Below are 22,229 nucleotides of genomic sequence, written 5' to 3'. Positions count from 1 at the left end.
TCTTCAGTTCAATCCATTTGATATCTCTTTTTTATATATATTTTGTAAGAAACTTTACCTGTATGCCTATGGACAGCTCGTTCAACTAAAGTTAATGTCCCCAAAACGTCCTATTACACAGCAAATTGGCCAGTGTAACATTTCTAGTGTTGATTCAGGAGTTAAATTCATTCTGCAAGAGTGATGGTGTTATTATCCAGAGTTCATGTTTTACACTGTGGAGAGTAAAACAGTCCCATCAAAACCACACCCATCATTATCATATTTCCCAGCATGCTCTGCATGTAGATATTTTGGGATTGTTTTTAATATCTGTATTTTTGCACCTACATTGATTGATTCATCTTATGCTACACAAAGATAAATAACATAATTGTTTTCTAGGCCTCCCGAGTGGCGCAGTGGTGTGCCACTAGAGATCCTGGTTCGAGTCGCAGCCGGCCACGACCGGGAGACCCATGGGGAGGCGCACAATTGGCCCAGCGTTGTCCGGGTTAGGGGAGGGTTTGGCCGGCAGGGATGTTCTTGTCCCATTGTGCTCTAGTGACTCCTGTGGCGGGCCGGGCACAGTGCACACTGACATGGTCACCAGGTGTACGGTGTTTCCTCCAACACATTGGTGAGGCTGGCTTCCAGGTAAAGCGGGCATTGTGTCAAGAAGCAGTGCAGCTCGGCTGGGTTGTGTTTCGGAGGACACATGGCTCTCAACCTTCGCCTCTCCCGAGTCCGTATGGGATTTGCAGCGATGGGACAAGACTGTAACTACCAATTGGATACCACGAAATTGGGGAGAAAAACACGTGTGTGTGTGTATATATAATGATTTTCTAAACTAACCCAATCAGTTAGATTTATAGCACCAGTTACTAAAATGGTTGTTCCGGTTTAAAAGTTTATATGGTCTTTTTATCAAGTTTCCCAACCCTGACAGTCATTCTGAATGCAGGTTGCGGGTGAATAAAAATTCCAACTGTTGGATATCCTAACTCTGTCTGGATTCCAATAGGAATTACACATCACTTTGCAAGCCAGAATATTGTGACGTGCAGGCCTGATGTGGCCTGCAAACCAGGAGTTTCCTAACACCAATGTGTTAGGGTAAACTAGGCCATCAAAGTAACACCTTATGTTATATGTAATGTGTTGTCATAAAGTAAAATGTTTTTGATAACATTCGCCTTAGATACTCATTTGGTGAAAACCACATCCCTTTAATAGGAAAGAATTCAACAACCATATCTCTGTCACTAACAAATACAGTCATGGGTGGTAACTCTACAATTCACTTTAACAGAAAAGGCATAATGGGAAATGTGCAAATTTGGCTTTACACCAAACAGTGTTAAAACAACACCCGAAATGACTTACTGTCACAGTGTTTTTGTTTAACACTAATATGAGTTAACTCTAGGTCAACCGTAGTGTTAAATATAAATAACACTGGCAAGTGTAATGCAGTTTTAATTTTGACGCTATGGAGATGTATATATAACACTATAATCAGAGTACTTTTTACACTCTGTAGAGTGGGACCATATGTTATCTGAGAAAATGTTAAAATTAAGTCTTTAAGTGTTGATTTAACACTGCAAAATGTACTGTGTACCATCAATGAAAGCATAAACGTCAGTTACAGTAAGGGGAGCTGTCCACCGCACCAACAAGTCGGCCTATGGTTGCTAGCCAGGTCTCTTCATAAGGTATTAAGGTATCTCCTTTTAACAATTATTGTAAATATTAAAATACATAATAAAACATATTAATAATCTTTGAACATTTTAACTCTGAATTTTCAGTCATGAACAGTATCGTCCTTTTCCTTGATGTCCCAAAGAACTATGTTTGCCACCTGGGTCTAATCTAATCAATGTGGATGACAAGGAGAGAAAAAGCCTGAAAGTGAGCACCAGCTCAGGGACTTTACCTAATGCCCGGCACTGTCACATCAATGATGTGATCACAGCACACAAAATGACAACAAAATTATAGCCAGCAAGGATATGGGGACAGAGTGTTCTGCCCCAGTCAGATGCAATTCCTTTTTGTGACTATGAAATGGCATCTCTCTTGTCGGATGGGTAAACATTTCCCTGTCAGGCCAGTAATAAGGAATGAAGCACACTGAGCTGAACTAAGAGGATAGAGCCAAGGTTATTTGTGATTCATGACAGGTAGTGGCTTATATTACAGTGGCACTAAAAATTTCATGGGAATGCATTTAAGATGCCCTTTAAGTTATTTATATGTTGTTTGCCAGACATCACATTGGAATTTTCATCAATAAATCAAGTTTGTAAGTAAGTATTTCTCTTTTTCTCTGCCGTTTGAATAAAAAAGAGAGGAAGAAAATAAATTCCCCCTAAACTTAATTAGTCCAACTAATTTCTCTTTAGCCTTTGTTTGTTTGACGCTAACATAAATGTTGGCCCCTGTGGTATCCTGCAACCACAGATCTCCCACTGTCAGAAAGAATCAGGGTGCACTTTGGGAAAAAGACAGCTGGTGGTCTGCTAAGGGGCCAGGTGGACAGTTGTGGCTTTTAAAGCCTTATTAGCCATCCTCCCGGCCATGTCATCCCAAGAAGTGCACTCCTATAGCCCTCATTATTGATGTCCTTTTGGGTCCTCAAGTCAGAGATCCAGCCGATTCTTGACCACAACCCTTTACTTAGCTGTCAGGGAGTTACATAAAAGGGCAGATGACATAAGGTGTCTCTTCGAACACTCTTGACTCCAAACTAAAATGAAACTCTGGTCGCCAAGCTGTAATCACAAGCCTACAAACCCTTGCACTTGGAATCTTGAAACTAATAAGAGACCTAACCTTTTCAGTGCATTGTCAAAGATAAAGTTAGTATGAGATCATCATAGTACACTTTCTTATACACACCGAGTGTACAAAACATTAGGAACACCTTCATAATATTTAGTTGCACCCAGTAGCGGTGTGTGGGTAAAATCACTGGGGAAACCAAGCCAGGGAAAAAAAGCCATATTACAACCAATTTGTTGTGATAATTGCATTGTTTGCTCTATAACCTGTTAGTTCGTATGCCTTGCCATCGTGATACAGTTGAAGTGGGAAGTTTACATACACTTAGGTTGGAGTCATTAAAACTTGTTTTTCAACCACTCCACACATTTCTTGTTAACAAACTATAGTTTTGGCAAGTCGGTTAGGGCATCTACTTTGTGCATGACACAAGTCATTTTTCCAACAATTGTTTACAGACAGATAATTTCACTTATAATTCACTGTATCACAATTCCAGTGGGTCAGAAGTTGACATACACTAAGTTGACTGTGCCTCTAAACAGCTTGGAAAATTCCAGAAAATTATGTCATGGCTTTAGAAGCTTCTGATAGGCTAATTGACATCATTTGAGTCAATTGGAGGTGTACCTGTGGATGTATTTCAAGGCCTACCTTCAAACTCAGTGCCTATTTGCTTGACATCATGGGAAAATCAAAAGAAATTAGCCAAGACCTCAGAAAACAAATTGTAGACCTCCACAAGTCTGGTTCATCCTTTGGAGCAATTTACAAATGCCTGAAGGTACCACGTTCATCTGTACAAACAATAGTACCAAGTATAAACACCATGGGACCACGCAGCCGCCATACCGCTCAGGAAGGAGACGTGTTCTGTCTCCTAGAGATGAACGTACTTTAGTGCGAAAAGTCCAAATCAATCCCAGGACAACAGCAAAGGACCTTGTGAAGATGCTGGAGGAAACAGGTACAAGTGTATCTATAGCCACAGTAAAACGACTCCTATATCGACATAACCTGAAAGGCTGCTCAACAAGGAAGAACAGTTTAAATATCGCTGATGCGCATGACGAGGGAAGGCAGGTGTCACAGATAATGTCGTTGTGTTGAAGGGAGGACCAATACGCAGCGGGAATGTGGATACTCATCTTTTTAATAAAACACGAGCAAAGCATCCACAGGAAAAAAACAATAAACAATACTCACGACACGAACAGTGTGGCAGGCTAAACAAAGCAGTGCTCACAAACAACTACCCACAACCACAAAGAAAAGCACACACCTGTTTATAGGACTCCCAATCAGAGGCAACTAGAAACACCTGCCTCCAATTGAGAGTCCAGCACCCAACCTACACATAGAAAACCTATCTAGAACCTACACACAACACAAACCCTCTACCACATCCTGACCAAAACTAATACAATTACTCCCTCTGCTGGTCAGGACGTGACAGCAGGTGTGTGTAATTGATGACAGGCGTGCGTGATGCAGGGCAGCCTGGCGCCCTCAAGCGCCAGGGGAGGGAAGAGCGGGAGTAGACGTGACAGTACCCCCCCCCTTGGGGCGCCATTCGGCGTCCCACCTGGGCGAACCGGAGCTGGGCAAGCCGGTTGGGGCGTGGGAGCCCAACAAACCGGCAGGAGCGTGAGAGCCTGGCGAGCCGGCTGAGGCATGGGAGCCTGACGATCCGGCTGAGGCAAGATGCCTGTCGATCCCGCTGCAAAGAGGGAGCCCCATGATCCGGTGGAGAGTGACATGGGATGGGAAGCCGCCGAGCCAACCGAGGCAAGGAAACCTCTCGAGCCAGCCAAGCCGTGGAAGCCCGATGGTCTAGCTTAGGCACCCCCGGTTCCATCGGTGGCAGAATCCACCCCAACGTCACCAAAAAAAAAACGGGGAAAAAACTCCTGGAAAAAGGCTGGGCGAACAAGAACTGACGATCCGGCTGAGGCCTGACGTGGGATGGGCGCCATCCGAGCCAACCGGGGCAAGGAAACCTCTCGAGCCAGCCAGAGCGTGAAAGCCCAACGAGCTGGCTAGGCACCCCCGGTTCCATCGGTGGCGACCCAGAGCCGATGCCACCATACCAACCAGAACGCCAGTACTCCCCGATGCTTCGTGTGTGGGCTGATGCATTCTGTCACATGGGATGACGCTGGAGAGACGAAGCAGGTACAGGGAGTAAAACATTTAATATAGAACGGACATGGAACGAGACAGTAACAGCGTCAGCAAACAGGTAACACAGACAAAAAACAATTAATGCATCAGCAGGGAACAGAGCAGGGAACTGACAAATACAGGGGAGGAAATAAACAGATGAGCGAGTGAGTCCAGGTGAGTCCAATATCGCTGATGCGCGTGACGAGGGAAGGCAGGTGTGCGTAATTGATGACAGCAGTGCGTGATGCAGGGCAGCCTGGCGCCCTCAAGCGCCAGAGGAGGGAAGGTCGGGAGCAGACGTGACAGGAGGCTTGCAAGCCGAAGAACACCATCCCAACCTTGAAGCACGGGGGTGGCAGCATCATGTTCTGGGGGTGCTTTGCTGCAGGAGGGACTGGTGCACTTCACAAAATAGATGGCATCACGAGGAAGGAAAATTTTGTGGATATTTTGAAGCAACATCTCAAGACATCAGTCAGGAAGTTAAAGCTTGGTTTCAAATGGGTCTTCCAAATGAACAATGACCCCAAGCATACTTCCAAAGTTGTGGCAAAATGGCTTAAGGACAACAAAGTCAAGTTATTGGAGTGGCCATCACAAAGCCCTGACCTCAATTCCATAGAAAATTTGTGGGCAGAACTGAAAAAGCGTGTGCGAGCAAGGAGGCCTACAAACCTGACTCAGTTACTCCAGCTCTGTCAGGAGGAATGGGCCAAAATTCACCCAACTTATTGTGGGAAGCTTGTGAAAGGCTACCCGAAACGTTTGACCCAAGTTAAGCAATTTAAAGGCAATGCTACCAAATACTAATTGAGTGTATGTAAACTTCTGACCCACTGGGAATGTGATAAAAGAAATAAAAGCTGAAATAAATAATTCTCTCTACTATTATTCTGACATTTCACATTCTTAAAATAAAGTTGTGATCCCAACTGACCTAAGACAGGGAATTTTTACTAGGATTAAACGTCAGGAATTGTGAAAAACTGAGTTTAAATGTATTTGGCTAAGGTGTATGTAAACTTCCGACTTCAACTGTACTGTATATAAGCCTAAGGCCAAGACAATAAGAAGACACAGTAGCAGAATAACTTCAACCACACCTTTGTCTCATCACAAAACCGGAGAACAACCTCTGTCCGCTGAAGTCCACAAAGCATATCGCATGTAACAAACAGTTCCATGACCTACAGCGTGGTCAAGGAAGTTAATGTTTTAACATTTTTCGACTACTACTGTAGACAACTATTGATTTAGAACCACGGAGAGTAACCACATGTCGCAAAGAAAAAAGGAGCTGTCTCCACTATTCCTGCACCATTTCAACCTCTACATTTTAACTTCATAATATCACCTAAGCTTGTTCTAATACAGTGACAATTAAAATATACCAAAAACAAGCTAAATAAGGTAAATATGTAGCTGTCCATGGTTATGATTGCTGTGGTGTGTGTGTGTGTGTGTGTGTGTGTGTGTGTGTGTGTGTGTGTGTGCTGATTTTGTTGTCCTAGTCTGCCTGGCTAAAATGCTTGCTTGCTAGCCTAACTTCCTTTCATGGGCAATAATGAGCCAGCTAGTTAACATTAGCCTTCTTCATCTAGATACATGTTGAACTTCCATCCTCTCAGGCCAGGGACACAATGTAGGAATTTACGGTTGGATCAGAATCGCCATTATAATCATTGGCCAGTACAGAGAATTAAGTAAAACCACAAGTTCAAATCCCTATCTCTATCCATGGCTAATTTAGGAAAGGGACCATTTTAGCTAGATAGCTATCCACTGGAGGACAACAACACAAAGAGACGCAACAATTCAATTTTTTTCTGTCAATGATGTTTTGCTCTCGATGTGATTTGATTGGTGTGAAGCCCTATCCAAACTGGCTTCCCTTGACACTTTTTTTTGGTGCGCCAGGACCATTCACAGTTGAGCTCACTCAGTTTAGCTCAATGCTGATTGGCTATTATTTTATACTACGCTGATTGGTCAAATGCTCGCTGGCTTCCCTTGCGTTCAATGCTACGGGCAGCAACAATGTCATACTCTTTTCGACCAGACAGCATCAGATAGATGGGTTACACATACAGACACAGAGGGGCGCTGTTTTGCTCGCTCGGATGCTTTGTCTGGTAAGATACATTCAGCCTCTTGCGAATTGAAGGAACATTATGAAACAAAGAGAGACAAAATATAAATTATTTTATATGTGTTTTTTTGGGGAAGCCTGGCTTCCCTTGGCATTGATGAATACACTGGTTGCATCCCCTTTTGCCCTCAAAACAACCTCAATTTGTTGGGGCAAGGAGTCAGAAGCGTTCCAAAGGGATGCTGGACGATGTTGACGCCAATGCTTCCCATAGTTGTGTCAAGTTGGCGAGATGTCCTTTGGGTGGTGGACCATTCTTGATACACGGGAAACTGTTGAGTGTGAAAAAACCCAGTAGCGTTTCAGTTTTTGACACACTCAAACCGGTGCGCCTGGCACCTACTACCATACCCCCCCATTCAAATACCCAATTCACTTAAATATTTTGTCTTGCCCATTCACCCTCTGAATGGCACACATACACAATCCATGTCTTAATAGTCTCAAGGCTTAAAAACCCAGATTAACCTGGTCAGTCTATGTCACTGAAAGAGTGGGTGTTCCTAATGTTTTGTACTCTCAGTGTGTGTGGCACTGAGTGTCCAGATTTCACCATGTTTGAACTCAAGCTCTCGGACTTGAGCACCAATATACAGCTGTGTGAATTCAGCAATGTTGTACAATTTATTTTCTTTTTTTTTACATATGACAATACCAAAGAGCACTATAGATAGCTAGTACGATATTCCTTTGGATTATAGGATTCTCTACAACTGCTTTGCCAATCTAAATCACTGATGTGTATTAGAAAGGGTTATTGGGTCTAGGAGGAGATAATGCCAGAAATCACAAAGTGTAGAAAATGGCTAATGTTCCAACTAAAACTTATTTTATCACCTGCTACTGACCTGTTATCAACTGTTCAGTTTGTTGCTAGTCTCTTTAAAAATGTACCTGACTGTGTGACCCTGTGAGTGCAGCTGTGGTTTGTGACCATTTTGTTATTTCTGCTGCCATGCACTGCCAGACGTCTACAAGTGAAGAACATTGGCCACTGTCCCTAGTAAGCCCGTGGCATAAAAAATTCAGGCCAACTCTAATTTAAAACTCTTTCTGATGAAAAGCACACAGAAATGAACCTGACTTATGCCAAATGAATATCACTGAAACGCTGTGATTGTGGGGTTGTTGTTTGTAACTTTGAAATTATTTATAAAACATCAATTTCATTTTAACAGTACCGATGCCATGAAGTGTGGACATTTTCCCTTCAGCCTCCTCAGAGAGTTTTTATACACTGGGCCTAAATCTAATGATGTAAAAAAAATAATCCGGTATCCACAGCATTGCCCTTTTAATAGATCATACCGAGCATGTCGGTAGAAGCTGCTACAATCCCAATATCTGCAAAGAGACACAAGTAAATTCACATTATAATAACATTTGCTTTGAGATAGTGAAACTATTAGAAGTATTTTCCTTTTCTTTTTTTTTTTTACGGAATGTTAAGAAAATGTTAACCTGAAAACCACATAAGCATATTTATATATTTTGTGATAAAAACAACAACCTGCAAATCATATTCATGGGAAAATAGTGGATATTGCGTAACACCGAGATATGAAATTGAGGGGCGGTTTCCTGGACAAAGATTAAGCCTAGTCCTAGACTAAAATGCACTTTCAATGGAGATTCTCTATTGACCTTGCTATTTAGTACAGGATGAGTTTAAATCTGTGCCCGGGAATCCGCCCCTAAATGTACAATATAAATTCCCCTCTGCACAGAAAATACAATATTCTCAGGCAAGGTGCAGAAAAGAGGATATTTTGAAAATGGGAGCAAACAGCCGATTGTCGTGTTACAAGAATAATCTTAATTAAAGTAGCAAGCAACAACAGCAGGCCAACACACGGCTCATTGGGAATGCAGTGTGAAAAGAGAGGCCCACAGATTATCGCTCTAACTCATGTTTCATTTATCCTAGAGCAATACAGTCCGGCTCCCTCTCTGTCAAAGGAATAGTGACTGATAAAACCTGGAACCCAACCCAAAAAGGCAAAGCCAGAAATAACACAGCCACACAGTCACCGCACAAAATGGCTGAGTGAACGCTCGAGAGTGAAAGCATTAGAGACATCTTCAATATGTTTAGCACGGCTTCACAGCAGCGCCGTATCACCGGTTTATGTCCATTCATATTTCAGGAAGAGCCCCATCTCTAAGTGAAGTTAACAATGAGGTGTTCATGCAACAGCTAGACATGATATGTTAAAACTTTGCAGTAATTTCAGACTTCAGGAAGAATACCTATGCCAGCACTATAGGCCTACACACAACATGTTTGATAATAGTAATAAAATGTAAAAAAAATCGAAGCAACAAACGTAGACAAACCGTGTCCTTGCCATTCAACTATGAGAGGTAGCCCTCAACCAATTTCTGTGTGCTGTACGATGTACCTGACTCTTTCCTCCTCCCCATGGCAAAGTGAAATGGAATTGCCTCTCACATTCAAAGACAGCTCTGTGAAGGTGATAATAGAACTACTCCCTGCTGTCTGCAGGCAGGAAATAGGAAAGCGGCATATGGGGCCAGGAACCGAAAAGAAAGGAGAGGCGCCCAGGCAAGGGAGGAAACCATAAGAAAGGTTAATGATCATTTCTGAATTCTACAGGGAGAAACTACGCTCCAAGTTGAGAGGGGAAAAAAATGTGACATGACTGTCAGACTGACATACATCTCTTCTTTATGACAAACAAACACAGGTGAAAAAACAGTAATATCTTCATGCCACTTTTAAAAAACAAGCTACGGCAGTAATGTAGGCTGCTGCAGCAAGAGATGTCGAATTGAATTGACATTGCATTAACTAGATGACCTGAAACTGAGTATTGGATTTCTCACAAGTAAAAATCACTGTGTTTATGTTATACGTTACAAATGAACCAGTATATATTGCATAGAGTAAATTACACAGAATTAGACTGTCACATTGCCTCTCATGTGGACATGAGATACACAAGGGTAAAGGTGAGGAATAGAAGCATACCTGGTAGATATACACTCTGGAAGGGCTCCTCCATCACCATGGTACCACCTGCATGCTCCGACAAGAACCTCTGCTAGGTGTTAATATGGTCTCCAGACAGCCTGCAGTTACAACCAGGGTGACTTTGATAGCCAGTCACCAGCACCATCTCAGGCCTGCAGCACAAGAAGGACTCTCGAGTAGCTATGCCAAACCGTAAATGACCGGACACCTGCACCAAAATGGGTATACATTGGGCAGATTGGTCTGATGAAAAATTGAGGGTGTGAAAAAAATAAAACAAAGCACATTTAGAGATGTCGTTTACAACATGCCTGAGTGAAAACATGAGAATGAGCGCTGGAAGTGGATTGCGGATGGTGTGCTTACAATAAGCGGGGTGTACATTAGCAGTGGGAGAACTTGCTTTCAATTTTTCACCCTGTTACCACACCTAGGCCGAGACAGTTTGTAGCCTTTCAGCACCCGAGACTGGATACCCACCCTTTAAGTATCAATTAAATCAGCAGTGGGACTAAGGAATCCATCATGAAGCAATTTGCACTGTGCTGCTCTGCTGCTGAGCCTTTGTTCACATTCATTTTAATGTTTTTTTTTCTTTCTAGATAAAAGGTATTCAAAGAAGTGGATGACAACTGTTGAAGGGAACAGAATGGACAATTATTGTAACTGAAATAGATTGTGCTAATCCTCATCACATGTGCTTTCCATCGTTCTATCAAACATGATGATACAATGCAATCAATAGAGACACAAACACAAACACAAACACAAACGTACACAGCTATTATGCCTGTTCACAATTATACACAGATGTATCATATTCTATAATTTTGCACTGCAGTAACATAGTATAAACCAGCCTTTATCTTGAACTCTTTGGTTGTTTACTACACTACTCACTCTGTTTAGCACATGGCCTCAATGTGAATCCTTAATGAGATGGGTGGGGCTAAGTCTTAAGAGGGTGTGAACGATGCTGAACGGGTGTAGACAAAGAAGAGCTCTCCAGTAGGTTTACCAAAATATTCAAGGGCCATTTTCTCAAAAGTGCGGTTACAAGTTTATCAACTTTCAGAGCAGAATGACTTTCCCATTGTTCTTCAACTGCAGTGTATGAAAGACAATTTTCTAGCTCTGAGTCTCTACTTTTATCCAATGTAAAAAAAAAAAAAACACAATTTCAAATGTTGCTACATAAGACCGAATCGAGCCGGCTGGTCACATATGAGTTTCAGCTACACATATACGTCACAAGGACATCTCCCGAATCTGACATAGAGATCATTGGAACCTGACAAGATAACACTTAAACACAGAGGTGACATGACAGTGTCTTCAGAGCCAGAGGGATCGATACTTAGCTTAGCTCAGTGGGCATCTGAGCAGTTATACTGCAATGTTTATCCGCTTCAGTATCAAGTCCAACCAGATTCAGTAGCACAACATTTTTTCTAATTAAGTCGTATTAATTTGCGAGGTTCCTTAATCTTCAAACTATAGAATGCCTGGTAGAGGTTCCAGTCAGACATTCTAAAGGTCTGTTCAAATGGTGACCTTTTGGTTACTCCTGTGGCTCAGTTGGTAGAGCATGGTGTTTGCAATGCCAGCATGGTGTGTGCAACGCCAGGGTTGTGGGTTTGATTCCCACGGGGGGCCAGTACAAAAAAAAAAGTATATATAATAAATGTATGAAATGTATGCATTCACTACTGTAAGTTGCTCTGGATAAGAGTGTCTGCTAAATGACAAAAAATGTGAGGTGATGTGACTTGCATGGCAGGAAGGATGACTTAAACAAATGAGTAAGACAGCCAGAGCTATAGAAAACAAAAACCCCCATCATCTTCACAGTTGCACATTTGTGAGAAATTGAAAGATGTCACTGAACAGCATTAGATATCCCAAAGGGTGAACAACAACATGTCACTGTATTTTCTCTACCGATACTGTCACTGTGCATCTCTCATTTTCTCCCCATCTAAATCTATATCCTTAAATAAAAAATCAAATATTTCCTTCAAATATTCAACAGTCGCTTTTTCCCTCCGAGAGGTAGGGAGTGTGGTTTAATAATGCAACTACACAGGGATCTCCCAGTGCAGGTCTCTACAGACATGGCAGAGTAGCTCTGGTTTGTGTTGTGGACCTATAGTGTTTCTGAACAAGATCCTCGCACACAGAGACATTGAGATAGTCCCATAGATTGAGGAGTAGTATCACACAACTTGAAGTTACTCCAAATCCCAAACAGTTCTATGTTACATATATTTAGATCAATCTATCGGCCATCTGTTGATCTAAATCATGGTTCGACTGCCAATTCTAAATGTATTGTGTAAAACAGTAGCTAACACATTTGCTTGAAGAAGGCTGGCCTATAAGACACCCACATATTGTTATATCTTATGTAATTCTATGGGTTGTGTAAATGCAAAAACCACAGGGACATGAAATAAAGGAAGAAGAAAACGAAAAACATCTTTCTTTTCTCGATGCAATGGCAGAACAGGGTCCCTAACTTGCAGATTAGGGCACTGGGAGCACTTTGCAGGTCTCGTCACAGGTATGACGGGGGAGATTTGCGCTTGCTATCCCCAGATAGAGAAAGGTGTGAAGAAAATATGCTGCCAATTTGTCTTGTGCTGAATCAAAATTGAGAAAAACATAACCTGCATATATTATGGATCAGCTTATACTGTCAGACACAGATTCCAACTACTACCAAACATAAAATTAAGCATGAAAGAGATTTAAAAAATGTTATATATATATATAAAATCCATGAAGTTCAATCTAATCACACAGACAAAGAGAGAGATAGAGTGATCCATGGGGAATTGGTGTGGCTAACAGCAGGCAGGAGCATTACATATGGGGTGCCATTTTCACAGCTTCCACAAAGAGAACACAAAAAGTGCTACCTCTCACTATCCAACCCTGTTAAAACAATAAACAGGTTTACCATGGTAACAAAGACTCCAGGTGAATTAACTAAGCCCATTTTACCACAAATAGTGAAGAGAGAGATGGATATTCAACAGGGATACAATAATGTCTGTGTAGAAGAGCAAAGAGACTGGGCATTAATGAAGCCATCATCCTCCCACTAATGCAATGAGGTGTCAGTCAGGCAACTGGCCTGCCAGAATGGCTTTCAGTTCTACCCAAGCCAGATGGTTTGTTAACGCTGAATAAATAACTGGGTTTATGTGTGGACCTCTATAGCAGGGATCATGTACATATATACAGGAAAACATGATGGTCATCAGAAGGAGAATAAAGCTATGATCTACTAACCTGGATAGCGCGTGTTACCGAGGAAAGGTTTCTGCCGCTCACGAAGTCGACTAACATGTTCACGGTCTCTAAAGCTGTTATGTTGACAAAGTGTTAAGACGGGAATCTTTGTCAACATAACTGTACACAGCTCACACCTAAAAGGGTTATCCGCCAAGTCCTCGTCCACTTTCATTTGTTAACGTCATTAGATAGATCACTCCACCTTTTCCTATGGTGTGAACTGGTATCAATTATTTAGCTGTCTTTCAATTAGGATGTATTGTTCAAATACCTGCTAATGAATCGTGAAACCAAGTCTTATGGTGTGATTGTGGCGGTTCCACTAGAACGATTCACCACATTTACAACGGTATGCAAGCACCTTTTTCAATTACAGTCCATCTTTAGTGGTTTTCATTCATTAGGCCAGTAGTTGGTGTGAGGGTGTCCACCTTACACATAGACAAAGGTGTTCCTGGTTTTGTTATTTGCCACCTTCATTACAGGCCAAAAGCAGAGGCCACTCTACCTGCAGAGGGACTCGGAGGAAAACAAAGGAGTGCCCAGTGTGATTTTCACCAGGGGCTTAGAAATTCACACCTATACGATGTGTTGTTTTTAAGGCTGATAAACATGTGTGAAATGTAAAGGGGTGGAGTAGAATGGATTCTTCGTCCAAAAATAGATTTTATGACACAGAAATCAAGAGAATATTGAGGCTGAGATTGTCATTTCTTAATCTCCATGTAAAACAAAAAGAGGAGAGAAAACATTTGCAGTAGAGCAGCAGTGTATCTTAGATACCAGAGTGGTTGTTCTAATTGAAGCTGAACATGGCCATATGGGCAAGTGTGAAAATAGAATGTCCGGCAAGTGTGAAAATAGAATGTCCAAGAAGTGCATAAGGATTCACGAGGTACATGAAAAAAACACAGCATTTCCAGTATTACCAGTCTGATACTCAATTCCCAAATATCTCAATAAATTACAGGTTTATTATGGCAGTTTTATTAATACAAAATGACAGGTTTATTAATACAAAGATGACTCGGCAGACAAACTCAACAACAACAACAAAAAGGAGAAATGGCGTGGGCAAACGATTATTTGTATTGCATGCCGAATTTCTAGTCCCTAAAAATTACAAAATCAGTGGATGAATAGCAGGAGTTGCTCCTCTCCTGGCATTGGTGATGTGCAGAGGCAGCCTGTTATTGGAGGTGTTAATTGGCAAATTCAGTACAAGTCAAGAGCATGTTCCCTGTCGTCCTCGCCCAGCAAGACTAGGTCATTAAACCGAGAATGGATTCTCTCATGCCGCCTTAACCCTTGAAATGCAAGTTATCATTTCATTCCACAACCCCCTCCACCTCGCCCCCCAAGCTCCAACCCACCCCCATGTGTTATGGTGAAAAACAACTTACATCGATGCAATAGAGGGGCATCGAAGAAGTAATTTCGTTTGGGCTATGGCTTTTAATGGCACAACCGTAATGCCAACTATCTACCAACTATTCTGCACTAAGTATCGACCAATTATTCTGACAACTATTCTCATGATGATCTTTCTACAACACAGCCATGAGATTTTATTTTCATATACTCTATGAGGACGTGTCAAGAAGGGCCAGAACCCTTGGAGCTGTTAACGTGATGTTGAGAAATGATTTTAACAATGGCATTATCAAAATCACACTAATCATTACTCATGCGAACATGTGTACCATCCAGCCTCCAGGTCCCCTGAAATCAGAGGCTCCTTTGGGGTTCGGGGTGCGATCTCACCACTGCCTCTGTCATCTTTTGCTGTGACTGCAAAATCTGTTCTCCAGAAATGAGGGCTCTCAAACCAGCACTGCAACAAACACACCATGGAGAGAGGGGCCGTTCTGAGACTTTCCAAAGGCAACAATGGCTTCAACACATTTAATCTGACACTGGTAAATCCGACACAAAGAGCAAGATGCAGCCCAGCGCATGGTATGGAAACTGTGAGGTGATACGCTGGGCTCACTATGCCAGGAGATTTGGCAGTCCCATTGTGACCAGCCTGCAGATAACTGAATATGTTTCTCTCATGAGTTGTTAATTGTCTGCGTGACATTGATGTTGAGACGCTGTTCTGGACAGGTGGCCTTATTACACTGGCTGGGCATGTGTGGACAGACATCTAGACTGTAGGCTTTTTTTGAAATGTTTATATGGAAAAAGTGAACACATGTCTAGAAGAGGAAAAAATGTGTAACAGATAATACAAACATTTAAACAAATTATTCCTCAACTAGTAGACAAGGCCTTCGAAGATTATAATATATGATAACTGTAGAATAATGTTCAGTAGCAAGATAGTTTGCTTTTTACATTACAGTAAGAACACATTTGTACCTGTCTGGGTCATAGCATTTACAACCTGGTGGGTCTGTCTACTGTATGTAAACAAAAAAAGACAGAGAAAGAAGCCATTGTAAACAATGCCGCAATTAGAAGTCAAGGCCTACTAATTAAACTTCCCAAATGTTGGTGGTAATTAAAACAGCTGATCAAACTTCCTGTTAATTAACACTACATACTAATTCTAGAATCCGTCTTCCTTTTCTACCTAACAAACATTTCCTCTTTCTTACAGACGCTCTGGTAAACAGCTCTATAGAGGGTTTCCATCAAAAACATTTTAGTCAGTCATTTCACAGTGACTAAATTAGATATGGCGTGGATATGTTGGCCTTATGCAATGCTGATATGCAATGTATGTTTATTAATCATTGTTCAGTTTGACCTGTTTGTGTCCAATGTAATTATACAGTGCTGTAGAATACTACAGCCGGATATTGGTCGGCTTTATGACTACAATGTAATGTCGGGGTAGCATTGTATGGATCTCTCCTGACTGATAAGGATCACAAAATAAATTGGTCTTCGACATAAGATAATCAATAACAAGTGGTTTAAAAAAAATACTGTAGATGTAAACAGTGCACCTTAGTGTAAAGTATTAAAATACACACGGATTTGGAGCATACATTTCAGTACTATATTTCACTGATTGTGACATGTTAGTCTGGTGTTAAATCTAATGAGAGATTGACAAGTGATATCGCTAGGACAATTTTATCCTTGTTTCAAGCTTGGTTTACATTCCACCTAAAGTAGGCGTGAAAGCCCTTGAGTAATGTCATGACAGTGTATTGCGTATACAGTACTTTACTCCAAACACTTTGTAAGTCTGCCACTACGGGAATTTGTTCAGTAATTATGAAACTCTCAATAAGGATAGAATTGTATTTTGAGTAAACATATATACATTGTAAAATATAAATGATTAGTAGTTATGGTTTAATACCAGCTATTGTGAAAGGAATCTAATTGACCGAAAAAACGTCAGATATTAAATTGATCACTGTGATCATAGAAATCCCTCATTTAGGTTATGTTAGATTCATTTGATAGTTGAATGAAAATGGAAGAACTTCAGATGTACAATCTGCAGATTCATTTCTGAACCGGTTAGAATAGAGAGATGTGATGATACAGGCCACACAAATCAACTCCTGCCTAGGATGACCTTTTGGCTCATTCATGCATTGGCAGAACTGGTGCCAGCACAAATATGTCAGCCCCCCCCCGTCTCTCCTCCAGTTGGAATTGACTGCAAGTCCCCTGAAGCTGGTGACTTCCTATTTTTCCCTGAACTCTGTGTAGCTCAGAATGGCGGTGCAGCAGCACTCCTGATTAGCATGAGGTAATGATGGTGAGCTGGGCTCCATTGTTCTAACACCTCCCCTCTCCTCCGCACCAATCTGTCACCGTTCAGCGGGCTAGCGCTGCCTCAAATGCTGCTCTCCACAAATGAGATGGATAATTAGTTGCCCCTCACGAATGCTGCACTCTTCTCACCCCTGATTGCTTTCACCTTTTTGCTCCTGGCAATTTTGACACCTCGTAATCAGCCTGCTGCTTCTCCCTCCCTCCCGATCCATATCGTTCTTCCTCCTATTCCTCAAATGTTCCCTCCAAACACAGCCGACACAACTCACATGGAACAACATGAGGTTAGGTGCACCTCAAGGTGGGCATACAATGGGATCCCCAGGAGCTAAAGTGAGTTTTCTTATCTCGCTGTCCACATTACATTATTAACAAGTGAGTAAACATACAAAAGAGACGGGAAAAAAAATCATAAGCCTAGCTGTCAGTGCCGCTTCCCTTCCAAATAACAAGCAGAGACAACATAATTATGTGCAAGCATCTGTCGATGATTCCAGAGAGAGAACCATACAGTCTGCACTGTGTTCAACTCTTCGCAGATTTACAAGGCACAATCATTAGGGAGATTGGTTATTTGTATTTGCTACATTTCTCCGAATAAATTCTCTCTCTCCTTCACTGTCCATAATTTGATGTGACAATTCTACAGTTTATGTTCATCCAAATTAGGCATAGCACATTATGCTTAGCACATTGTACATGACCAAAATGTAATATTCAGCTTTGTAAATACAGCACAAGGACATGTTGTTTCAGCTATTTTGCCCTCTCAGATAATGTATTGTTTTTGTATTTGTGTGGTGTCCACTTGAACAGCAACAAAGTACTTTAATAACCCATTAGCATAGGTCAAAGAGGATGAATAGGCTCTCCTCTCCCTTTGATATCAAATCCTGATCCATTTCTCTTGGTCCAGAAGATTTGAGCATAACTATAAAGATTGTCGAAGTTATATATAAATCAGGCAATACTATCAGTGATAAAGCAATGACAGTATTCTGTGATTATCACATCCATAAAACACATCTAAATAGGATTCAAAATGATGTAACATCAATTAAATAGCTATAAAGTACAAACATTGAAATGTATGCACTCACTACTGGATAAGAGCTTCTGCTAAATGACTCAAATATAAAATGCAGTATCAGTGTTGAGTAAAGCATGCAAAATGGGATTAATAAAATATCCCGTTTGCAGTCTTCACACCAGCTCATCTACACAGCACAAGTGTTACCAGCCCATATCCGAAGGGCTGCAAGGTCCTCAATGCACACAGATGTGTTTCAATACACATATTTTCCCTATTTCCCTAAGACAACGTCACACAAGATAGTGAAAATTACTACAATTATTTGCAAAGCTGTGAATAAATATTGCCGAAGTCAAAAGCTATTTGTAGGCAAGAGGCTAAATCTCGCCATGAAAACTCCCCGTGTTTCTAACAGCTTGTGTATTTAGTATACTGTTACTAGCTGGTCATTGATAGATTTAAAGACTATCACATGTAAAATGTAGATCTAATAGTGTAAGCCTAATCACCCACAAAATAAACCTTGCTCATTTGTCTAGTCATCTGTTAATAATGCACTACCTAAAATCTAAATATGTATAAGACTAATCTTTGCCAAGGATAAAAACATTACCTACAAATTATAAGATAATTGTGCATGTAATTGAATAACTGAGCATGTACCTGATGTTATGTTGAGTAACACATGTTTTAATTAACATGTTTACCTGCACACATCTGTTTTCAATGACCATATGGTGTTAACTTATAAAATTGTTTTAATTAACTGGAATGACTTCACATCCTGTTCTAAGCATTCCATACAGCTGCTACAAATTACAAAAGCAAATTTATTCTATTAGTATTTAGGCATTGCCAAAGCCTACTTTTAATAACAACTTCTGTGACCAATATTTTACTAACCATCATGCAGACAGCCTAATCATTTAAAAGTTGCCAAAGATCCTCACTGTAAATTGATTAGTAACACATTATGCTGGACTATGTATTGTAGATTGAAAGGATTTAGGTAATGCAGATACAGTAATTATTCTCCTCAAATGTATGAATGGGTGCTATACTGAACAAAAATATAGTGGTTAGGGAAATCCTGGTTTACAGGCCACATCAGGCCTGCAAGTCACATTATGCTGCCTTGCAAAGTGATGTGTAATTCCTATTGGAATCCAGCCAGTGTTAGGATATCCAATAAGTGGACATTTTAGTCACCCGCAACCTGCATTCAGAATGACTGCCAGGATAGGGAATATTGAATACTGAGACCACCTCAATCATATAAACTGGAACAACCATCTCAGTAATGAGTGCAATCAGTCAAACTACTAACAGATTGGATTAGTATAAAAAAGTTATATACACTGAACACAAATATAAATGCAACATGTAAAGCGTTGGTCCCATGTTTCATGAGCTGAAATAAAAGATCCCAGAAATTGTCCATACGCACAAAAAGCTTATTTCTCTAAAATGTTGAGCACAAATTTGTTTACATCCCTGTTAGTGAGCATTTCTCCTTTGCCAAGATAATCCATCCACCTGACAGGTGTGGCATATCAAGAAGCTGATTAAACGGCATGATTATTACACAGAGGTGCACCTTGTGCTGTGGACAATAAAAGGCCACTAAAATGTGCAGTTTTTACACCCAACACAATACCACAGATGTCTCAAGTTGAGGGAGCGTGCAATTGGCATGCTGACTGCAGGAATGTCCATGTCACGTCCTGACCAATATAAGTTGTTATTTTCTATGGTAGAGTGGTCAGGGCGTGACGGGGGGGGGGGGGGGGGGGGGGTTTGTGTCTGATCTATGTTTTCTAGTTCTATGTTTAAATTCTAGTTTTCTATTTCTATGTTGGAATTGTTTGGGCTTGATCTCTAATTGGAGGCAGCTGATCCTCATTGCCTCTGATTAGAGATCATATTTAAGTAGGGGTTTTTCTCATTGTTGTTTGTGGGTTATTGTCTTTTGAGTAGTGTGTTGTCCTCTCTGCATCACGGGTTGTTGTTGTTGTTGTTGTACTATTTTCAAGTTATTAGTGTATTGCATTCAGTTTCACTTTTAATAAATATGTGGAACTACGAAAACGCTGCATCTTGGTCCGCTCCTTATAACAAGCGTGACAGAATAACCCACCAAAGAAGGACAAAGCAGCGAAAGAAGGAGCAGCAGGAGGAATGGACATGGGAGAAGATTTTGGACGGGGAAGGACCCTGGAGTCAGGCTGGGGAGTATCGCCGACCGAAGGAGGAACTTGAGGCAGCGAAGGTAGAGCGACGATACTACGAGGCGTTATATGCACCGAAAGGCAAGTATGAGAGGCAGCCCCTCCAAAAAATGTTTTGGGGGGGCACACGGGGAGGTTTGCTAAGTCAGGATGGAGACCTGAGCCAACTCCCCGTGCTTACCGTGGGGAGCGGGTGACGAGGAAAGCACCGAGCTATGCAGAAATGCGCACTGTATCGCCCATACGCATTCAAAGTCCGGTGCGCTCGGTGCAAGCTCCTCAGCGTTGCCATGCTAGAGTTGGCACTCAGCCAGGAAGGAGTGTGCCTGTTCAGCGCATCTGGCCGCCAGTGCGTCTCCTCAGCCCAATTTATCCTGCGCCTGCTCTACGCAGGGCAGTCCTCATTCCCCAGCACGCCCTGTGCCAGCGCTCCACCCGTGCCGGGCTACAGTGACCATCCAGCCAGGACGGGTTGTGCAGGCCGTGCGCTCCAGACCTCCAGTATGTCCTGTTCCTGCTCCCCGCACTAGCCCTGAGGTGCGTGTTACTAGTCTGGCGCCTCCAAAGCCAGCCCCACGCATCAGGCCTCCAGTGCGCCTGCCCAGTCCAGTACGTCCTGTTCCTGCTCCATGCATTCTCCCTGCAGTGCGCATCCATAACCCGGTATAGCCAGTGCCTGCTGTGAGCACTTGGCCATTAGTGCGTCTTCCCAGTCCAGTGAGACCGATTCCTGCTCCTCGCACTCTCCCTCCAGTGCGCATCCATAACCCGGTACAGCCAGTGCCTGCTGTGAGCACTCGGCCTTTAGTGCGTCTCCCCAGTCCGGTGAGACCGATTCCTGCTCCTCATAAGGATCCTCCAGCGACGCTCCTCAGCCATGATCCTCCAGTGACGCTCCTCAGTCCGGAGCCTCCAGCGGAGGTCTGCAACCCAGAGCCTCCAGCAGTGGTCTGCAACCCAGAGCCTTCAGCGGTGGTCTGCAACCCAGAGCCTTCAGCGGTGGTCTGCAACCCAGAGCCTTCAGCGGTGGTCTGCAACCCAGAGCCTTCAGCGGTGGATTTTAGCCCAGAGTCTTCAGCGGCGGTTGGCGGTCCGAAGCCTCCAACGATGATCCAGGGTCTGGTTCCTCCGGACAAACAGAAGCGGGGGGGATCAGCGGGCGGTGGGGGTACTACGCCCGGAACCAGAGCCGCCGCCATAGACATTTTTCACCCACCCTACCCTCCCTTTGTGTTTTTTTTGTTTTTGGGGGGGGGGGTTGTTGTTTGGGGGGGGTTTGTTGTTGTGGTGTTGGCATTCGGAGTCTGTACCTTTGGGGGGGGTACTGTCACGTCCTGACCAACATAAGTTGTTATTTTCTATGGTAGAGTGGTCAGGGCGTGACGGGGGTGTTTTTGTGTCTGATCTATGTTTTCTAGTTCTGTTTAAATTTTAGTTTTCTATTTCTATGTTGGGATTGTTTGGGGTTGATCTCTAATTGGAGGCAGCTGATCCTCATTGCCTCTGATTAGAGATCATATTTAAGTAGGGGTTTTTCCTCATTGTTTTTTGTGGGTTATTATCTTTTGAGTAGTGTGTTGTCCTCTCTGCGTCACGGGTTGTTGTTGTCCTATTTTCAAGTTATTAGTGTATTGCATTCAGTTTTACTTTTAATAAATATGTGGAACTACGAAAACGCTGCATCTTGGTCCGCTCCTTATAACAACCATGACAGTCCAACAGAGCTGTTGCCAGAGAATTGAATGTTCGTTTCTCTACCATAAGCCGCCTCCAGCATAATTTTAGAAAATTTGGCAGTACGTCCAACCGGCCTCACAAACGCAGACCACGTGTAATCACGCC

Source organism: Salmo salar, chromosome 25, assembly GCF_965601325.2.
Source record: "Salmo salar chromosome 25, fSalSal1, whole genome shotgun sequence".
In the NCBI taxonomy this organism is placed as follows: domain Eukaryota; kingdom Metazoa; phylum Chordata; class Actinopteri; order Salmoniformes; family Salmonidae; genus Salmo; species Salmo salar.
This window is presented reverse-complemented; position numbering follows the sequence as displayed.